Source organism: Apteryx mantelli, chromosome 3, assembly GCF_036417845.1.
Source record: "Apteryx mantelli isolate bAptMan1 chromosome 3, bAptMan1.hap1, whole genome shotgun sequence".
Lineage (NCBI taxonomy): Eukaryota > Metazoa > Chordata > Aves > Apterygiformes > Apterygidae > Apteryx > Apteryx mantelli.
This window is the reverse complement of record NC_089980.1, coordinates 137097931-137104240: the sequence shown is the minus strand read 5'-3', so window position 1 is coordinate 137104240 and position 6310 is coordinate 137097931.

Here is a 6310-nt window from a genome sequence, read left to right as displayed (position 1 = left end):
GAACAAGCAAGGTACTGTTCCAAGAAAGCATTTCAGTGGGAAATGAAGAGATGATGTTTACTGGATTTGGGTCCTGGGGCTATCTTAGTATTCAGTTTTCCCAACCTCTTTCCGTATTTCTGCATGAGGCATCAGGTATGCCAGAAGAGGAGCCAAAATAGCCAGCGTGCTAAGGCAGTCCAGCAGCCTGGGACTGGCTTGGGGACTCCCAGATGGGGGTGCGTGTGAAGGGGGAGGACTTCTGTACTGCAAGAGACTAATTAGGCATCACAGGGAAGCGTTTCCATCCGCTTAGGAGTCAATGTCCTGACCTTGCTCCTACGCCTACTCCCTCTCTGTCACAGGACTGAAAGAGCCTTGCTCAGCTCTTTTAAAACTGGAAAAGGAGCCCAAGCATCATCCTTTATGCAAGAACTGGAAGGTTAAAACACGTCACGTGTTATCCTGGACTCTGCAATAGGCTAGGGAGGAACAAGCCCTTTTTACAGGGGAGAAAGAAACATCACACAGCCCACTGACACTGCCACAGCCCACCCTTTCAGCCCTCACGGCTCAACCCCACTTTCACAGCATGGGACTTAAGAGAAATTATCCTTTTCTGAGCAGGGCTGTGTCTTCGCAGTTGCAGCAAACGAAAAATGCGATACGATGCCATTCAGTGAAAACTGGGCAGGTGACAGGTTGCTCCTAGGTATGGGCTTCCTGCAGATTGCACGGATAATACTTTTCAAGCATCAAGCTGCTGGATTTGGAAAGGTCAGCTGGGACCCTTCCTGTTGGAGCTACTGCAGATCCTGGTGTTCAGCTCAGAGTAGGGAGTTAAAATTAGAACCGGCAGTCGGGTTCAAAGATCACTCCTCCAGCCTGACACAGTGATGGGGTCTTTGTTTTAAGGGCATGAGAAAATAGACATCTCCAGCCCCTCAGCTCCAACAGAAGTGATGAGAGACTCCCCACAGCCTCAATTAGCCTGAGTTCGGTGCAGTCCTTCCTAGATACCCTTCCCAAGTTCTTATCTCCCACGTACTCAAGGCATCTAACTTGGAGGAGGGCTACTGCCAGGGATTTAATGTGTGGTCACATGCAGCACCTCGTGCAGAAGTTTAAACCAATGTGGTCCCTTTCTCGTGTCCTAACCACAGCCAGGTCTTCCTGCCTCCAACAGGAGGTATCTCTTTGGAGTAATGGGACTGGTGGGGTTACTCCCAGGTTTGTCTTGTGGTGCAAAAGTACAGTGTTGTACTTCTGGGGAATAAAGCTTCTGCAGGTCTGATTTTTGGGGTCTTTGTGTGCATGGATGTGAGTTTTCCCATCCCATCCCTAACCTCTGGCTAGGAGGAGCACTTTGCCATTTGCCAAGAAACCACCAAGCCCTGTAGTGCCAGTTCTCCACCTTTCAGCTCAAGAAAATAAAGGGGAGTTTGCAGGGCACATACAGACCGAGTTTGGAAACTCCCTGCCCTGCAGAGCAAAGCCTACTGGAGGAGCCTGAGATCCAGAAATAATAACTCAAACCACACCTTCCTGCAAGGCAGCTGGGATTTCAAGTGGCTGGAGATAAATCTAGTGCTAGGTGAGAACGGACCCACCAGGAAAAGGGATAATTGCTCTCCCTTAGTGAGAACAGCTTCTGCCAGCACCCATCTGCAAAGACCTCTCAGCTTTACAAGCAGATTTCTTTTATTTCAGTGGTTTGCACTTTCGTTTTTCATCATGCCCTTCATTATCTTTCACTGAATATTGCCTATTTAAAAAAACAAACAAACAAAACCAACACACATCAAGAAGCAATTTGTCTTGCTGGTAAAAGAAAAAAAAAAAGATACAGAGATGCACAGCAAAACATGCTGTGCAGCTGTGCGAGTCTCGCATTGCCTCTATTCCCTCCTCCTCAACTCTGCTGAAAGACAGCCGCTGTACTCCCCTCCAGGTGGTGACAAGCATTATCTTTCCAGCTGGTATAAATGTGACTTTTGAGAGGGGTTGGTAATATGTGTTCCCTTGCTGTAAGAGGGAGAGGGAAGTTGCAAGATCCAACATGCAAGTGAGTCACACCGACCGAGGGGGAAACGTAAACTTTGGAAGCAGCGCAAACGTGAGAGACGTAATGGTGAGGGACCTGGTGCAGCTGCGTGCTTCGTTCTCAGAAGCTCTGGGTGATCCTGGGAAAGACTGACAGAGGGAAGAAACTCCTACTTCAGCAGCATGTCTCTAAGACCGACGCTGCGACTGCTGCACAGCACCACTGCTGTTTGTGTGCAGAGGGCATACTGCCCCTGACAAGGGGAGACACATGCGCGAGTCATTGCTCAAACACCGAAGGTGCAGAACACAGACATGAGCGTGACAGTTCTCATGGGAAGCAACTCTGATGACTTCAATTTTCTTTCTTTTTTTTTCTTTTTTTTTTAAGCAAGGGCATTGAGTTTGGTCCGGGATCCTGAATCTCCCTGTCCCCTGCTTTTACATGATCTGATGATTGCATTTTTGTGTTTTATTTAATTTCTTCCTGCTGGTGCTGCCTGAGGTACGCACAAGCAGGGAACTTACTGACTCAACACGGATAGGGTGTGATGTTGACTAACCACAATTTGCTTTGAAATTAAGAAAGTAAACAGGCGGGAGGAGAAATCCTGGAAAATGTTCTGCCTCTCTCACTAACCCATTCAGTTCCAGAGGTGGCTTTTAGCAACAGTGGTCAAAACCCCTTCATAGAAAAACGTGATCTTGGAGCCAATGAATATCTTTAAAATCCCCCATGTGATGAATGGCTCGAGCTGCTGCCTGGCAGAGCTTACAAGTCCCCCTGCAAGCATTGTAAGATACTTTTGGGCAGCTCTGCTGGGATCAGCTCTTCCCACACTAGACATCTCCATCTGAGCAACTTGCCTAGACTCTCTTTGTACTCAGGATAGAAAAATAGGCCTGCTGAGGTTGTAATTCATCTCTCCTAGTGTAGATGTCTACGGCAGATGAATCACGCTCTGCTCAGCCTCTCTCTCCCCACTGGGTATAATGGGAACTAGGATGACGAGCTCAGAGGGAGACACCTTCACTGGTGAATACATACCACTTCCAGTGTAGGTCTCATGCCAAGCTCAGACCTACCACTGCCAGGCTCGGCGCCTTTCTGAACCAAGAATCGATGCATCAGCACACAGACATTTCACCGTGCTCCCTATGAAACCAAAATGTTTCCCCACGTGACTCTGCAGCTGCCAGCTCCTGCTGATGTGGAGAGACACGTGCTGCAGGGCCACCGAGAGGCTGTGCTGAGGCAACGGTTCCCCTCTTTGTAGGCACTGACAAGTGCTGAATGATGGGCAGCTTTTGGTGGCACGTGCGTCTTCCTTGGCCTCTGAAATAGCTCCCTACCCTGGTATCGGCAACCAAATGTGCTGCAGCCTCCACCCAGTGTCCCTGGGCAGGGGTTGGAACCAAGTAGCCAAAAGGTTTATTAGTACCTGGCCGGCTTCCAAGCTGTAGGGGTAGTCACAGCTTGAATTCAAACAGTTGCTCCAAGTGCTTGGGTTAGGGTGCTATAGTCCATTGACTTCACCCCTCCAGATGACAGTCGGCACTCTGAAAGAGCTCTGGGAGACCCTGCGTCTTCGCTTCGACTGGAGAACCCAGAAGGAGAAAAGATCTGGAGCATGTCCCTAGAGCTGGTGGTGTGAATCCAGTCCACCATAGCCTTCTCCTTGGTGCCTTTTCCTTAATTATAAATCAATGGATGTAACAGTGTTTTTAATCTTTCTCACTCTGCATACCTTAAAAAGTGTTATTGATGTGGAAGATGAGGTTGTATTTGTCTGTGGAAACCTTGGAAAGATTTAATACAGAGTCAGAATATTGGGCATAGGACATTGTTACAGAAGGAAAATATTGCCCTGGAGCAGCCCTGTTCCTCTCTGACCCAGACAGTAAATGCCAGAGGGACCACTGATCCTTTGTGGTTGTTATATTTAACCACAAGTCTGGGCAAGGAAGATTCAGTAGGACTATTAAATCTGTTGCGAACGGTGAGTGTTTAAGGGCATTGCTGGAAAAGAAACAGCAGCCACAACTGCTCTCTGCTTGTTACATGAGGCCCTAAGTTGCAGGTTTTGCAATCAAATCCACTTCATACAGGCAAAATTCACTGCTGTGCAAAGCCCAGCACTAGGTTCATGCACCATTTAATTCCTATTTACACCTTCAAACAGCACCTTAAACAGAGCTTTAATGGTACAGAGTCTATGGGACCGGCCCTTGGAGCAGGCGTGGTGTTTATCCATGTAGACTAAGGCATGTACTTAGGATGTGAGCACTCAGCCTGTTAGTATAATACTGGAATACCAGAAAATGCATCAGTATTGCTGTGTCAGAGGAGAGTAAGTTTGCATTTTCCTGTACTTTAGAGCCAGTTTAGATTTAACATTTAATTTTAAGGTTGCACCACAGGCCCTTGAAGTAGGATTCATCTCACATAGTTTTATGGGTGGATTTAGTTGCTTATATGCCCATGACTAATGCAGTTTAAGATGCTCTGGAGCATCCCTGATATCTGCAAGGGGCTTGTGATATGACTCCAGACCTCCAGGAGATCTGCACCCCTTTGGACCAACACTGGGAGGTCAGACAGGATTCTCTAGGGCGTCTCAGCTGGCACTAAATATCTGTGTTTAGACAGCTGAATTGAACCCAAGCTGTCTGAAAGCTAGTCATAATCCCAGGACTGGACACGTCTACGGAGCAAACACGGAGCTGAGACTTCCAGATGAGATAAGATATCAAACTTTAAGACAGCCAAGGTTCAACTGAGCTGCATCCAGAAAGAGGTCTAATTCCATCTGAGATGTCCTAGGAAACCCAGGACATCTAGATGAGCCTAACAGATGGGACTGCCCTTCCACTAGTGGCTGCCCGAAGAAGGCCCAGATCTTTCTTAATTTCTCTGTCTTAAGGGCTGTGTGGCTGTCTTGGACATCCTGGAGGATGTCAAATTGCACTGTAAGCCTATGTGAAGATGACTCAGCTGAGACATCGCTCTCTGTTGACTACCTCAAATAGACAACTATGTCATAGACACCTTAAATTACGTATCCTGATCTGGAGCTGAATCCTACCTCTTAATTTTAGTGAGGTGAATCTTACCTCTGGAAATCAATCCATTGGTTATGAGTTTAAGGGATTGATCCTGAAATTATATTAATATTAATTATTTGATTTTGAACATTAATTATTTCCATGTGTCTGCATGAACCGTCACAACCTACAACAATACACACACACTTTTTCACCATATGATTTAAGGCATTTTGTTTTCATCCTCTCTTAGATTTTTGCTATTTGTTCCCTGCAAATTGTTGATAAAAGGGACAGTTTCCCAAAGAGGTGCACATATGCCTGCAGTTGAGGCATGGTCAGACTTCTTCTGGCATTGCTTGGGCATTTATTTATAAATTGAACCTGTGGTACATTGCCCTATGACAAAAAAAAAAAAACCCAAACCCCCAATAATAATGCAGTGGAAAGTACCGGTTAAATCAAGACTTCAATTCTATTGCTATTTGCAAAGTCCAGCCTCTCCTGTAAATGCTTGAGTCTCTTCCAGTTGATTGCTGCAGCACACATGCTCAACCTTTTTCCATGTTAAAGGTAAGCTTAGTTAAATATAGCTGGCTGTCTGCAAGGGTGAGGCACTGAGAAATTGCAACTCCTATTAGCTTCAGAACAGGCCTTGTACTGAAAAGTTTGAGTGTAAAGTGCTTAGACATCATCACTGGCATATTCAAATGTACTTACAAGGAAGTAGACTCTACCCACTTCTAATCTGGTCAATGCAGCATTTCTCACAGATATTGACAGGTGAATTAACTCATCCGTTTTATCTACCACCGCATCGCTAGATAATACAGCGATGAGCATGGTATAAATGGATGGGTGGTCAGAAGCAGGAGAGAGATACTGGGACGACCCTTCTGGATTTCCAGTTAAGTGAAGAATGTTCTCAACTTCTACTAAATGCAAATAGGGAAAGTGGGAGCATTCAAGATTTCAGTATCGCAGACCCTTACTCTGGGTACAGAGAGAAACAGAACAGAACAGAACAGAAAAGAAAGGATGGTAGGAAAAGAAAGAAAGGATGGTAGGAGGAAAAATGAGTGTACATCTCTGTGGGCTCTGACCAGACTTTGGCAATGAATCCAGATTTTGTCACAATTCTGTCATTGGCAGTCTTTCCAGAAAAAAAAATGACATGCAATAGAAAAAAGGCATCCTGAAGTTAATCAGAGATGATGCCCAGCAGAGCCACAGGTCACTCGAG